Here is a 13,191-nt window from a genome sequence, read left to right as displayed (position 1 = left end):
CGGATGTGCAGTGTCCCTGAGTGTAGGGCCTGGGGAGGGGGGGGGGCTAGGTTTATCATGGAAGAGTTGAGGGGTAGAATGGAACTGGAGTGTATTGGTGTTGTGATGGGTAGAGGTAGATTGAGATGGTTTGGACATGTGGAGAGGACGAGGGATGATAATTGGGAGCAGAAGGTGAGAAGTGTTAATGTTAGGGGTAGGGTTGAGAGAGGTAGACCAAAAAAGACCTGGGATGAGGTCATTGAGTGTGACCTCAGGGATAAGGGACTGAAAAGGGAAGCTGCCAGAGATCGAGCAGCATGGACAGCCTCCATTAGGGGACCAAGGCCAACGCATGTATGCATGTTGGAGCCTTCAAGAACGAAATATAATGAAATGAAACATGCCTTCCTCTTCTCACCTTGCATTTCCAGTTCTAACCCTCTGTGGTATTTTCTCTTCAATTCCTCCCTTTCAAATGTTTATTTTTTCCTCTAGGTCAATTCCTCTTTCCAACTTTTTCTCTTCCAATTAATATATCACTTACAGTTTTGTCTTACTTCAGTTTTCTCCTTCCCACCTCATCTATTCTGTACTTCTTAGTTATCAAATGTCACTCTCATCCATTTCCTTCTGTTCTACTCCAAGACTGGCCACCCCTCCCGTGCATCCTCTCTCCTTCCCCTCTCTCACTTTTATCCTCGTTACTCCGTCACCCTACTTTCTTCCTGTTTTCTTCTTCCTGTGAAGCTGCAGACTAGGAGTACCTGCAACTCGAAACTATGAATACTTATTGGCCCTTTAGACTGCCTCCATGTAATCATCCTTACATATATTATAGCAATACAATAGGCTCTGAAGTAGACTTGTACAGCACTAAAATGCGTGGCATGTTTTTGAGCTTTACCGATTTGTTTATAAATTCATTATATATCATTATTTATCCTAGGTTCCCACAGGCTTGGGACCTAAGATTTCAGCCTCATTAACCTACATGTAAATCCGTCCCAACTCTTCTCTCTCTCTCTCTCTCTCTCTCTCTCTCTCTCTCTGTTCATGCTTCCATTGCGGCCAAGGATGCAGTTGCCCTCCCTGTGTGTGTGTGTGTGTGGAGAGAGAGAGAGAGAGAGAGAGAGAGAGAGAGAGAGAGAGAGAGACGATGGCAGACAAGGAGCAGTTTCTATTGAGAGAGAGAGAGAGAGAGAGAGAGAGAGAGAGAGAGAGAGAGAGAGAGAGAGAGAGAGAGAGAGAGAGAGAGACGATGGCAGACGAGGAGCAATTTCTATTGAGAGAGAGAGAGAGAGAGAGAGAGAGAGAGTGTGTGTGTGTGTGTGTGTGTGTGTGTGTGTGTGTGTGTGTGTGTGTGTTACACAGATACACAGACCATACAGACCTCACGTCCCTGCGAGGCGGTCAGGCCTTAATACTAACACAATGCTACAATTATAGGAGCAGGAGATAATGATAACACAGCATTGGGCCCTCTCCCCCACCCTCCAGACCCTCTGGCATTAGCCGTACAGGAAACAAGAGAGAATGTAATACGTTACTGAACTGAAGAACCTGAAGGAAATTTTTTAGGATCGGCAGAGTGTAGAATATTACGGAGATGGAGAATCCAGGCATACAGCCACGTCCTTACTCTATGCGTGCACTGTTGTTAATGATTTTTCTTTTTGATTATTTGAAACAGATGAAGAGAATGTTTACCTACCGTATTTGCCTTAAAATACTGTCTATGTTACACAAGTTTAGGTGTATTGTGTTTAGTAAATAGATGAATGTAGACGCGAATTTACAGTTATTGCTCTATCTTAACTAAACGATACCAATCGCGTCAAGATAGATGTCCAGTTTCTTTTTAAAGATATTTATGGTACCACTCTCAATCACATTGCCAGGGAGTTTATTCTATTCATTTTCAACGAAGTAAGTGAAGTTTTTGGTTGTATAAAGATTAGCCCTGCTTGCTAGCAACTTCATACCATTTTCTCGAATTACGTCTCGGCAATAACTGTGAATTGCTTGCTTGAACCAATATAAATTATTCCTTTCAGAATCTTAACACTTTCAATAAGTTTTCTCTGAGTCTCCGTTTTCTAAGAGAGGATAAGTTTAATTCCCTGAGCCTCTAGAGATATTGTTTATTCTTCAGGGACGGGATTAACTTGGTAGCCCTACGCTGAATCGCTTCGAGTATATCTATATCTTTGACTAGGTGAGGAGCCCAAAATTGCACTGCATACTCTAAGTGTGTCCTCACTATGCTTTTGTACAGAGCGATCACAATATCTCTGCTTTTCTATATCAAATGTCTTTTGACGAAGCCTAGGGCTCTGTTGGCTTTATTGGTGGCCGAGATACATTGATTTGAACATTTTTGGTCGTCTTAAATTAGTATGCCTAGATCCTTAACCAGAGAGGACTTGCTAATGATTTGGCCCTTCATTTCGCCATCATACCTCTCTCTCTCTCTCTCTCTCTCTCTCTCCATTGCAGTACCTGACATTTACTTACATTGAAGGGCACTGACATTTTTGTGACCAGCTGACAATTTTGTTTAGGTTATTTTGAGGGCTAATTCTGTCTTCTTCTGTTAGTGTATTGTTGCCGATTTTTGTATCATCTGCAAATTTAGAAATGAAATTTTTTAGGCTCTGAAGTAGACTGGTCCCAACACCGATCCCTGAAGAACACCACTGGTCACAGGAGCCCAGTCTGACTCCATTCCATTTATAACGACTCGTTGCTTTCTCTCACTCATCCAGCAACCTATCTACCTATAAATATTTCTGTCAGTTCCAAGTGATCTTACCTTTGTCATTAATTTATGATACGGCACTATGTCAAAGGCTTTCTGGAAATCTACGAAGATTATATCAAGGGACCTGGTACAATCATTCATTTCAAAAAGTTTATCATAAATCTCAGTTAAATTTGTCACGCATGATAGCTTTCTAAAGCCGTGCTGGCTGTTCCTACTTACGATATTAGTTTCTAGGAACTCGACTATCCTGTCTCTAATTAATGATTCGAGGATCTCTCCCAGGACACACACACACACATACACACACACACACACACACACACACACACACACACACACACACACACACACACACACACACACACACACACACACACACACACACACACAGTACATACTATTTTTCTTTCCTGGTTAAGGTACAATGGAAAGCTGTGTGGTTCACATCTAAGAGTCTCGGGTGCAATTCCCGGAACAGATTGATGAATATGAAAATTTCCTATGCTCATACAGGTTTGTCTGAACAATAATATACAGATTTGTTCTACATGTAATGGGAGTTAACGTAGCAAAATTGATGATCAGAAGGCAATATATAGACCAAAATAAATGGATGTTGCCATTAGTAGTGATACTGGATGAACACTGAAGCCCGAGAATGTTTGGTCAAATACCAAGTACAAGGTGATAAATATAATGAATTAAGCTGCCCGGGAAGAATGGAAGGCGGGTTTCATTCTTCCTTGAATATCGTCCCATCGTTCAATCCTCTCATCTTCCCACTCCCTCCCTAACTTTCGTTTCGTTTATACATCTTCAGTTCCTCTTTCTTCTTTCCTTTTCCTTCGTCGACTACTCATCTTTTTTCTTGTCACCTCCTCCCTTTATCTTCCCTTCTCTAACTTTCCTTCCTTCCCCTCTTACCCTTTCCCTTCCCTTCCGTCTCATCAATCTCTTTTCTCTCATTTCTCAAAATCTCCCTGCCCATCTCTAACCCTTTCTCTCCTTCCTATATTTTCTTTCCCTAGTCGACTTACTTTCCTTACATTACCTCAGCTCTTTTCCTCTTTCACTCTTTCTTCAGTTCTTCTTTCCCTCCTTTCTATCTACCCCTCCTCTCTCTTTCTCCCAACGTCCCCTTCCTTCCCTTTTCCCCTCCCTCCTTCCTTTTCTTCCGCTTATTGTTCCATTCATCTTCTTTTTTCATTGCTTCCCTTCATCAACCTTCCTTCCTTCCCTCGCTCCCTCCCTTCAGCTTCCTTCCCCTCCCCACCATGTAAAAATAACTCCCTCCACTATTATGTGTAATCCAGCTTAATGAAAGGCTGACCAGTGATGGAGGAGGAGTGGAGAGGGGGGGGGAGAGGGAAGGGAGAAGGTTGGAAATATGAAAGGGAAGAAGTAGGGAAGGGGGAAGAAGTAGGAAAGGAGGAAGTGAAAGGGAGAGAAAAAAGATGCATGTGAAAGATGAAGCGACAGAAGATGAGGAAATGTGTGCGGGAGTAGAAGGGAGGGAAGGTGGGAGGGAGGGATTGAAGGTAGGGAGGTAGGAAATGAATGGAAAGAAGAAAGAGGGAGGAAGGGAAGGAATGAAGGGAAGAAAGGAGGAGGGAAGTAGGAGAGAGGGAGGGAGGCAATAAATGGAAGGAAGGAGGATGAAGGAAGGCAATGAAAGGAGAGAAGGAAGAGGGAGGGAGGCAATGGAGGAAAGACAGATCAATGTAAGATAGAGGAAAAGGGTGGAGATGGTGAAGGAAGACAAGAGAAGGAAGATGAAGTTTGGAAGTAGGAGGGGGAGGGAGAGGGAAGAACTGGAGATAAGAAGAGTAAGAGAAGGAAAATCATCGAGAGAAGTTCAAGGAGTAATGGATATAGGAAAATGTGAAGAAAGGGAAGGAGAGAACAATAAAAGGACAAAGGAAAGGCAGCTGATGGGAAGAAAAATATGAGACAGTAGGAAGTTTGAGTTAGTTAAGGATGGAGAAAGGAAAGTTGCGAAAGGGATGCAAAGAACAAAATATGATGAAAAGGAAGGGGAGGGGAGGGGTGGAAAAGAAAGGAAGGAAATATGTACAAAAGGATCTGGGAAGGAGGGAAATGAGGAGAGGGAGAGGTTAGGGAAGGTAGAGAAAAAGATCAAGAGGAAGGAAGGGGAAATGATGGAAGGAGAGAGGGAGAAAATCTTTATCCTTCTTAGTACACACACACACACACACACACACACACACACACACACACACACACACACACACACACACACACACACACACACACACACACACACACACACACAGTTACATACACGTTTATACATACTCACACATACACATTCACACACATAAACATATACATACATACATCATACATACATACATACATGCATACCTACACACTCATACTGACACATTATATATATATTTATATACATATACAGTATATATATATATATATATATATATATATATATATATATATATATATATATATATATATGTATATATATATATATATATATATATATATATATATATATATATATATATATATATATATATATATATATATATATATATATATATATACAGTATATATATTGTGTGTGTGTGTGTGTGCATATATACATACATTATGTACATAAACATTTTTCTCTTCGCATTTTCCCACTCTCTCTCTCTCTCTCTCTCTCTCTCTCTCTCTCTCTCTCTCTTTCTCTGTCTATCTGTCTCTCTCTCTCTCTCTCTCTCTCTCTCTCGCTGTCGTGCTAAATAGCAGAGCGGCACTAGGATCAGTTCTAGGGAGGGTTCTTTGCTCGGGTATTACAAGACACTTTTATAAGGCTGAATAAAGTTAAATCAAAATTTCTATATGACACAGAAACTGGTAAGATTAGTCTGCTCAACCATGACAGGCCAAATCTGCAGCAATATCTAGACATACCTGTGGAATGATCTTCCTGGTGGGAAATGCCATTTAACATATACGAATGGTTGGTGGTTCAAAAAGGAACTTGAAAATAAATTCTTAGTATGAAATGACAGGACAGAAATTAAAAAGGTACAGTTGTGTAAAAGGTTTAAGAGTTACTGTTTCTAACCATAACTTTTTTTTTTCAGCAATGGAGGGATGCAAACCAAAAGGCTAAAAGAATGTATGATTTGTCGACAGGAATTTCGCATAATTTTAAGAATACTGACATCCTCATTTCATTATACACAAACCTTGCACAGCCACATTTAGAATACCTAGTTCAGATTTGGTCTCCTCACAATAGCAACGATACAGTGAAATTAGAATCTGTACAGGCCACAACAAATATATTTATATTCCTTCCTACACAGCAAACCTAAGGATAAAAGAATGTTATTTATTTATTTATTTATTTTTTAAGCAGAGCGTCGCCTGAGAAAAGTTGTAACTGAATGCTTGAAAGTCCAACAGAGCCTAGAACAAATAGATATGTCCCGTTACTTAACCTTTGCCCTGTTATGACCATGCATAGGAAAAGTTTAAAACTTAAAGGCCACAGGGTTAACCATATGGTCACACAGTAATGTCTCTTCAGTGATGTGACTGACGATTGGAACAGGTTTCTGTTAATTTACTAGTGACCCTTATCATAAATTGAATAAAACAACAGAACTAGATAACCACTTCTTTAGTACGTATCATCAAATAACCACCTCGGCAGCGGATGATGTAATCCTTTCTATGTGAATAATTGAAAAGCACCAGCATGGAGATGCTTCAAACAAATGGGCAGATATCATTTAACATCAGGTGTTGTGTAGGCCACAGCCAACCAGACAACTACAAATGGCAATACGAATAATCGTTGCTCTGACTAACTCTATATTCATGAAAGAATGTTTTGTGGATAATCACTGATTGTGGCTGATGTACACGTAGGCGTCTTAGGCATATACTCCCTGGTACTGACTGCATATGTTATTTGAAAGGTTGCTTCTAAGCCTGATAAGTATATAATTGGTATATTGATGCATAGTTGGGAATGTATGCATGGCGAGTAAAAAAAAAAAAAAAATCCATATAATTGTTAAATATCAGAGAATGATATTTGATTGTCGAACCAATTTCTACCTCTTGTAAAAAAATATCTATTTTCTATTTTAAGCCTGCAGCGCATTCTTTCCCTTTTTTTAAATCAGTCCTGCAAACCAGGATCGTATCACATGCAGTAGTACTATACTAAGGCTGTGTGTGTGTGTGTGTGTGTGTGTGTGTGTGTGTGTGTGTGTGTGTGTGTGTGTGTGTGTGTGTGTGTGTGTGTGTGTGTGTATGTGTGTGTGTGTGTGCTTTAACTTCTCCTAGGCTATTTGATGGATTTGAATGGAACTTCCGAGGTGACTTCGCCGGGTTCCTGGAAAGGTCTTCCACTATATATAATTTTCCAACCATGATTTTACGCGGGTCAGCCTCGTTAGCCAAATTAAAAATTCTCAGAAATAATGAATGGAAGGCAGATATGGCTTTGATATTGTAGCGAGTATTGTACATTTGGCTCTTATCCGTAATGCAATATTTGGGGAGCGTGACCCCTCTCAATAAATCAAGGGGGGGCAGCCCCCTTTCAAGAATAAATGTGATAAAAAATAAATGGGAGTGAGCAGATGAATTTCAACGTAACTTCCAAGGTCGGTTCGTTACTTCATAATGTCCTCCATTACATAACAAACCTTCACCAATATTTTCGGAGGGGTCATCCCCTTCCAAAACTTATAAAGGAAACAAAATTGGGGAAGGAGGGTAGATATGTTGGTACACTTTGTACAATGAACTCTCATCCGTTATGCGATACTTGGGGAGCGTGACTCCCCCCCCCCATGATTCCTGGGGGGGTCACCCTCTCCTAAAAATAAAAGCGACCAGAAATGAAGAAAATATTTAAATCAAATCCCATGTGAGTTTGTTTGGTTACCTGGAAGGTCTTCCACTACATGCAATTGTCCAACCCTGGCTTTTAAGGGGGTCAGCTCCCCTTCACCTAATTTATAATTCTCAGATATAGTAAAAGTAGGGCAGATATGACTTTGATATCTTAGTACAAGTTGTACGATGGATTCTCATCCATAATGCGATAATTGAAGAGCATGAATCCTCAATGATTCGTGAAGGAGACATTCCTCTCCACAAAATGAAAACGATAAGAAATAGGAGAAAGTGAGCACATGGATTTCAACGAAATCTGCATACATGTTGCAAGATTAGGTATTCAGAAACTGAACATTGATATTTGGTTAGCATGACCACCCCTCCCCTCATGATCTTGGGGATCGGGTCAATCCCCTACCAAAAAAAAAAAAAAAAAAAAAAAAGTAGGAGAAAGATCTGAAAAAAAAAAAAAAAAACAAAAAAAAAAAAAAAACACGCAAGTGAATTTGTCTGGTTACTGCGAAGGTCTTCCACTGTATACAACTTTCAAACCATTAGTTAAACGGGAGTTACCCCATTGACAAAATAAAAAAAATCCCAGAAAACGTGAAAAAAGGACAGATACGGCTTTGATATCTGAGTACTTGTTGAACAAAGGACACTGCTAATCTGTAGTGCGATATTTGTGAAGAGTGATCACAAAAAGGGGAAAATTTTAACTGATATTTTCCACGTGGGTTCGTTTGGTAACTGGGAACGTCTCCGACTATTATAAAGTTTCCAACCATGATTTCCAAGGGGGTCCGCCCTCCTCAGCAAATTAAAAAACTCTAGGTATTTGTGAAAGGTCTTCAGATATGGCCATGGTACCTTACCACATGTTGTAAAATGGACTATACTTTTAATATGATATTTTGAGAGCATGACCCTCCCAGTGATTCTTGAGGGGTCAGCTCCCCTCACAAAAATAAATCCGATCAGAAGTGAACACATGGATTTCAACGAAACTGCATACCCAATCGCAGGATTGGATATGCAGTTTTCATGTTTTCTCTGAACACACAGGAAGAAACTGCGCGTCAACCTATCATTACTATGTTTTGTTGCCATAGATCCTGTTGATAAAGCAGAGCCTTATAATTTTTCAGATTCTGTAATCACACAGAGTATCTTTCTGGCACTGTTAAGGCCGGGCCACTTGGAAAGGACCGCCAGGTTTGTGTGGTACAAGTGTGCAGTATGAATATGTACCGTAAGTCTCTTTCAATTTCTCCCTTTCCCCTCAAGTTCTCTTTCTCGAACTGCAAAACAGATTTCCGGCGGTACGTGAAAATACTCTTGCATAATTTTGTTTCCCCTTTTGTCAGGTGTCACAGAAAACAATCTATTCACCTCGGATTTCTCTCTCTCTCTCTCTCTCTCTCTCTCTCTCTCCTTCCTTACTACATTTTTACTTGTTTTCTTCTTTCCTTCCATCTTTCATTTTTCTTTCTGTATCTTTCTTTTCCTAACTCTTATTATTCTTTTCCTTCTTCATTCCATACATATTCCTTCTGCCTGTCTTTCCTTTCTCACTTCTTTTATTGCTATTCCAATATTTCTTCCTTCCTTCAGCTTCCCACTGTCACTTCATCACTTTCTCCCTTCCTTGTTTTACCCTTCCAATATACGTCTTCATCCCTCGCTCCATTACTTCACACCTTTGTCTACCCTTTCTCTCTTATTCTTTTCTTGTCTCCTCTCTCCCTCCCTCCCTTCATCCATCTGACATGTCTATCTCCTCCCATCTCCTTCCCCCCACCCCCTAATCCCCCAGCCCATGGCAGGCCACACAGTCGTGTCCTGTGGTCTGTTAGTCTGGTGGAATTGTGTAGACTTTTGAAGGAACTCTTTTACGGAGACGATTTATTTTTTCTTTCTTTCTTTTTTTTTTTTAGTTTTGGAGTTACCTTTTTTTTGAAGGACAAGCTTTTTTGAGGATTTGATTTTTATTTATTTATGTATTTACTTATTAATCTTAAAAGGGTCTTTTCTTCGAGGGTTTGACAGGGAGTGCCTATATTTTGAGTATTTTTTCATGTACTCTGAGCGCCTACCATGCACTCACTTGATGTATACTACCTTCAGATGACTCAGTACTGACTGACAATCCTTATGCTTTCCTAAAACAAGGGAAACTATTAATATGCTGCGTGGTAATCATATAAAGGAATAGGCGGGTGTTGATGTAATGGATTAAGGATGGTGTAATTGCTCAAACAGTGCCACCCAGGTGAGGGCAATTGGTCAACAGTCTCATATCTCAAGAAAAAGTAGACCAGCCTTGGTGCCCTACGCTCACTGATGGGACGATATGGAAGAGAATTATTTTTACAGGAATTGTGGAATGGAGTGGTAGCTGTCTTTGGATTTGTCTTTAAAGAGAAGTATCTGTTTATTTACATGTGTATGTTTACAGAGAGAGAGAGAGAGAGTAAAATCTCTCTCCTTGGTGGGCTCTTCTTTAGCACGATAGGATCTAAACAGTTGTCTTGATATTTTTTCCAGAATTACGATGTTATGAGGTATTTCAGGTGTTACAATAAATCACTTGGTGTACATTCCCTACCCGATCCCATGTGGTTAGGTGTTAAAGGAAACTGTTGGTGACGTGGGTTTTACTGCTCTCTCTCTCTCTCTCTCTCTCTCTCAAACCTGCCTCCTTTTTTTTTATATTCCCTCCGTCCTCTCATTCCCGATTTCCCCCCCTTTCTTTCTGCGACATGCCTGCCACCCTCCCTTTTCCTCTCTCCCTCCCTTTGACCTTCCTCATTTCCTCTGACCTGTCCCCTTCCCCGCCTGCTACCTCTGATCCTCCCCCCTCCCCTAATGTCGCTCACTCTTTGTCTCACCTGCCTATCTCCCTCCCTCTTTGATTACTCCTTTCCTCTTCTCCTCCTCCCTCCCTGTGTCTTGTTCTCTCCCTTCCTCCCTCTGTTTGACCGGCCTCTCTCCTTCCTTCTTCCCTGTCTGCCTCCCTTCATCTCTCTGAACTACCTCCATCTTAACTACCTCCTACACTTCCTCCTTCGGACCTCACTCCTTGCCTTTCTCCCTCCCCGTTTCTCACTTGCCTTCCTACAGATGTATGGGGAAGCAAATAATTTCATCAATAATTCCCTACGTGGTTATTGGGACGATCGTTCTTGCCTAATGAGATTTTTTTCCATACTGTTCTGCATGCATAGGGCGAGACGAAATCAGCTGAAACTATTACGATTTTCAAATGTGTTTTATAAAGTTTCCCACAAAAGAATCCATCACAAACTGCAAGCGCATCGTTTATATGGCATGTTACTTTGGCAGACTGGGAAAAGGCTTGCAGGTCAAAAGTGAGATAAATCAAGTGGCAGGAAATCAATCTGGAAGGGCATTACAAGTAGAGAGTCAAAGAGTTCAGTTTTGGATCCTGTTCTGATCAACTGGCTTGGAGTATGAAAACCTAATCTCAGACTCCTACGTGAGGAAGATGGTAATACAGATTAGCAATTACTATTTATGTACAAACTTTCTCCTCGTTCCTCTGATCGTATATTTTATGTAGTACAAACCAACCGAGTCCAGAGTTAATTAAATAATATAAAGATATATAAACAAAATTAAAAGCAGAATAAGACAGTTGCTAAAATAATGAAAGGTTGCGCGCGCGCGCACACACACACACACACACACACACACACACACACACACACACACACACACACACACACACACACACACACACACACCAGAACTACTGCGATAGAAGAGATAGAATGATATGGAGAAAGAGTGAAAGAAAATAAATCAGTTTAAAAAAAGAAAAATATAAAAATGCAAATGATAATACAACAAAACACATAATCTCTAAATGAAGCAAGCCGTAATAGGAAAGCACTCATAAATTTAAAGAGATGAAAAGTTACACAATATGTATCGGAAATTATAATTATATATACAGTTTCTTCCAACCATAGGATTTTTTAAAAAGTAAACTGTAAACAGCACAAAAATGATATGAGAATAATAGCAAATATGTATACAGAAAAGGACTCCTGTGAAAAATGTTTACTAGTTCTGTTAAACAAATCGGGGCCCTCTTTCTGGGCACCAAAATGTGAGAAATGTTTAATGTATCCAAGTCGGTATCCCTGCCGGGACACCGCTATGCAAGAATATTCTGGTAAACAACTCGTAGGTCGTTACTCTTTCCTAAAGTTGTCTAAGTAAATCAAACAAGTCTCATAGAGTTAGGTGAAGCGTAAATTAAACTTACTTCACCTACAATACTATCTTCTATCTTATAGCTAATCCCCCCTTGAATTGGCCAATTCGTAAAGGTTACTTAGCTAGTGAAGAGGGAGTGATCGTTAACCGATGACGATGAGGCTGCTTGGTGAAGTTGCTTGAGCAAGCAAGCGTCCTTATGGTGTGTATATACAACCGTGCTAGCTTGAGAGTGACTAGGAACAGAGTGTTAACTCCACAAGGTCTGGGAGCAGAGTCAGTGAACGCAGCAAGCCCCAACTCTTCATCGAATTGTGGGTTGCCAACTCTTATTTTAATCACAGTACTAAATACAGTTAAATTACATCATGATATGTACAGGGCAAATCTAACAAATTAATCTTAGTTTTACTTAAACTAAAGTTAGACCAAATATTCCCTTTAACTATGTAAATATCTTAATTCCACATCTGCCTCAACAGGAGAATCTTTCCCTGCTTGCCACGTCACCTAACGCGCAGACGCAGTTTAGGTCAGTGGAAAATACCACATAATTACATGTATTTACAATGTATAGTTGCCCACGGGGGTTAAATGCAGTAGCATTTAATTTATCAATAACAAGAATTATTAAAGAGAACGTCATTTCTGGGTTATTAAAACCGCTTGAACAATTAATGACGGTCTCGTTTTTTTCCTCTGCCTTTAACCAGGGATAACTATGATAAAAATAGAGAGCGCAACTGCTCTGGGGGGAAATATTTCCCACAGTTTTGGGGCCGGTGGAAAATGATACGTTGTATCATGTAATATGACCCTTAGCCAAGAGTTCCCTCCATAGTTCTCGAGAACCCTGTGCTGCGGCCCTTCTAGGTCGCGCCTCTTGACCCGTTTGATCTTCACCATCCTCTGGATCCGGAGTGGCTGCTAACTCAAGAGGTACCAGTTTATCAATAGTTTTTATACTGGTATGTCCCCAACGGCCATACCACGTTGAGTACACCGCTTCCCGTCCGATCAGCGAAGTTAAGCAACGTTGGGTCTGGTTAGTACTTGGATGGGTGACCGCCTGGGAACACCAGATGCTGTTGGCATCCCTACGTGTCAAGTGGGGTTGGTGGAGGATTAGTGCCCCTCCCTGTAAAACAATTAACTCTAAGCCCTTGGCCACCCCGTCTGGGATACATGGCGTCTTTTTGTATTGTTGTATTTTATTTTTACGAGTCTCAGCATCCCTTCAGAATCTGGGTGTGTGGAGATCACTTTAGCTAATGGCCACTGGGATCTTGGTTTTTCAGTCTTCACTAAGG

The 13,191-nt window shown here is 40.6% G+C and overlaps 1 non-coding gene across 1 annotated transcript; it reads left to right on the top strand.

Annotated features, from left to right (window-relative positions):
- Nucleotides 1–12,856: 12,856 nt before the first annotated feature.
- Nucleotides 12,857–12,975, top strand: LOC145417227 (5S ribosomal RNA). Its single transcript, XR_013900444.1, has one exon. It is a non-coding gene; the product is annotated as a 5S ribosomal RNA (ribosomal RNA).
- Nucleotides 12,976–13,191: the final 216 nt, after the last annotated feature.

The sequence above is a fragment of the Coenobita brevimanus genome, chromosome 109, assembly GCF_032717465.1.
Source record: "Coenobita brevimanus isolate Jiangsu-jjx chromosome 109, ASM3271746v2, whole genome shotgun sequence".
Taxonomy (NCBI): domain Eukaryota; kingdom Metazoa; phylum Arthropoda; class Malacostraca; order Decapoda; family Coenobitidae; genus Coenobita; species Coenobita brevimanus.
This window is presented reverse-complemented; position numbering and strand designations above follow the sequence as displayed.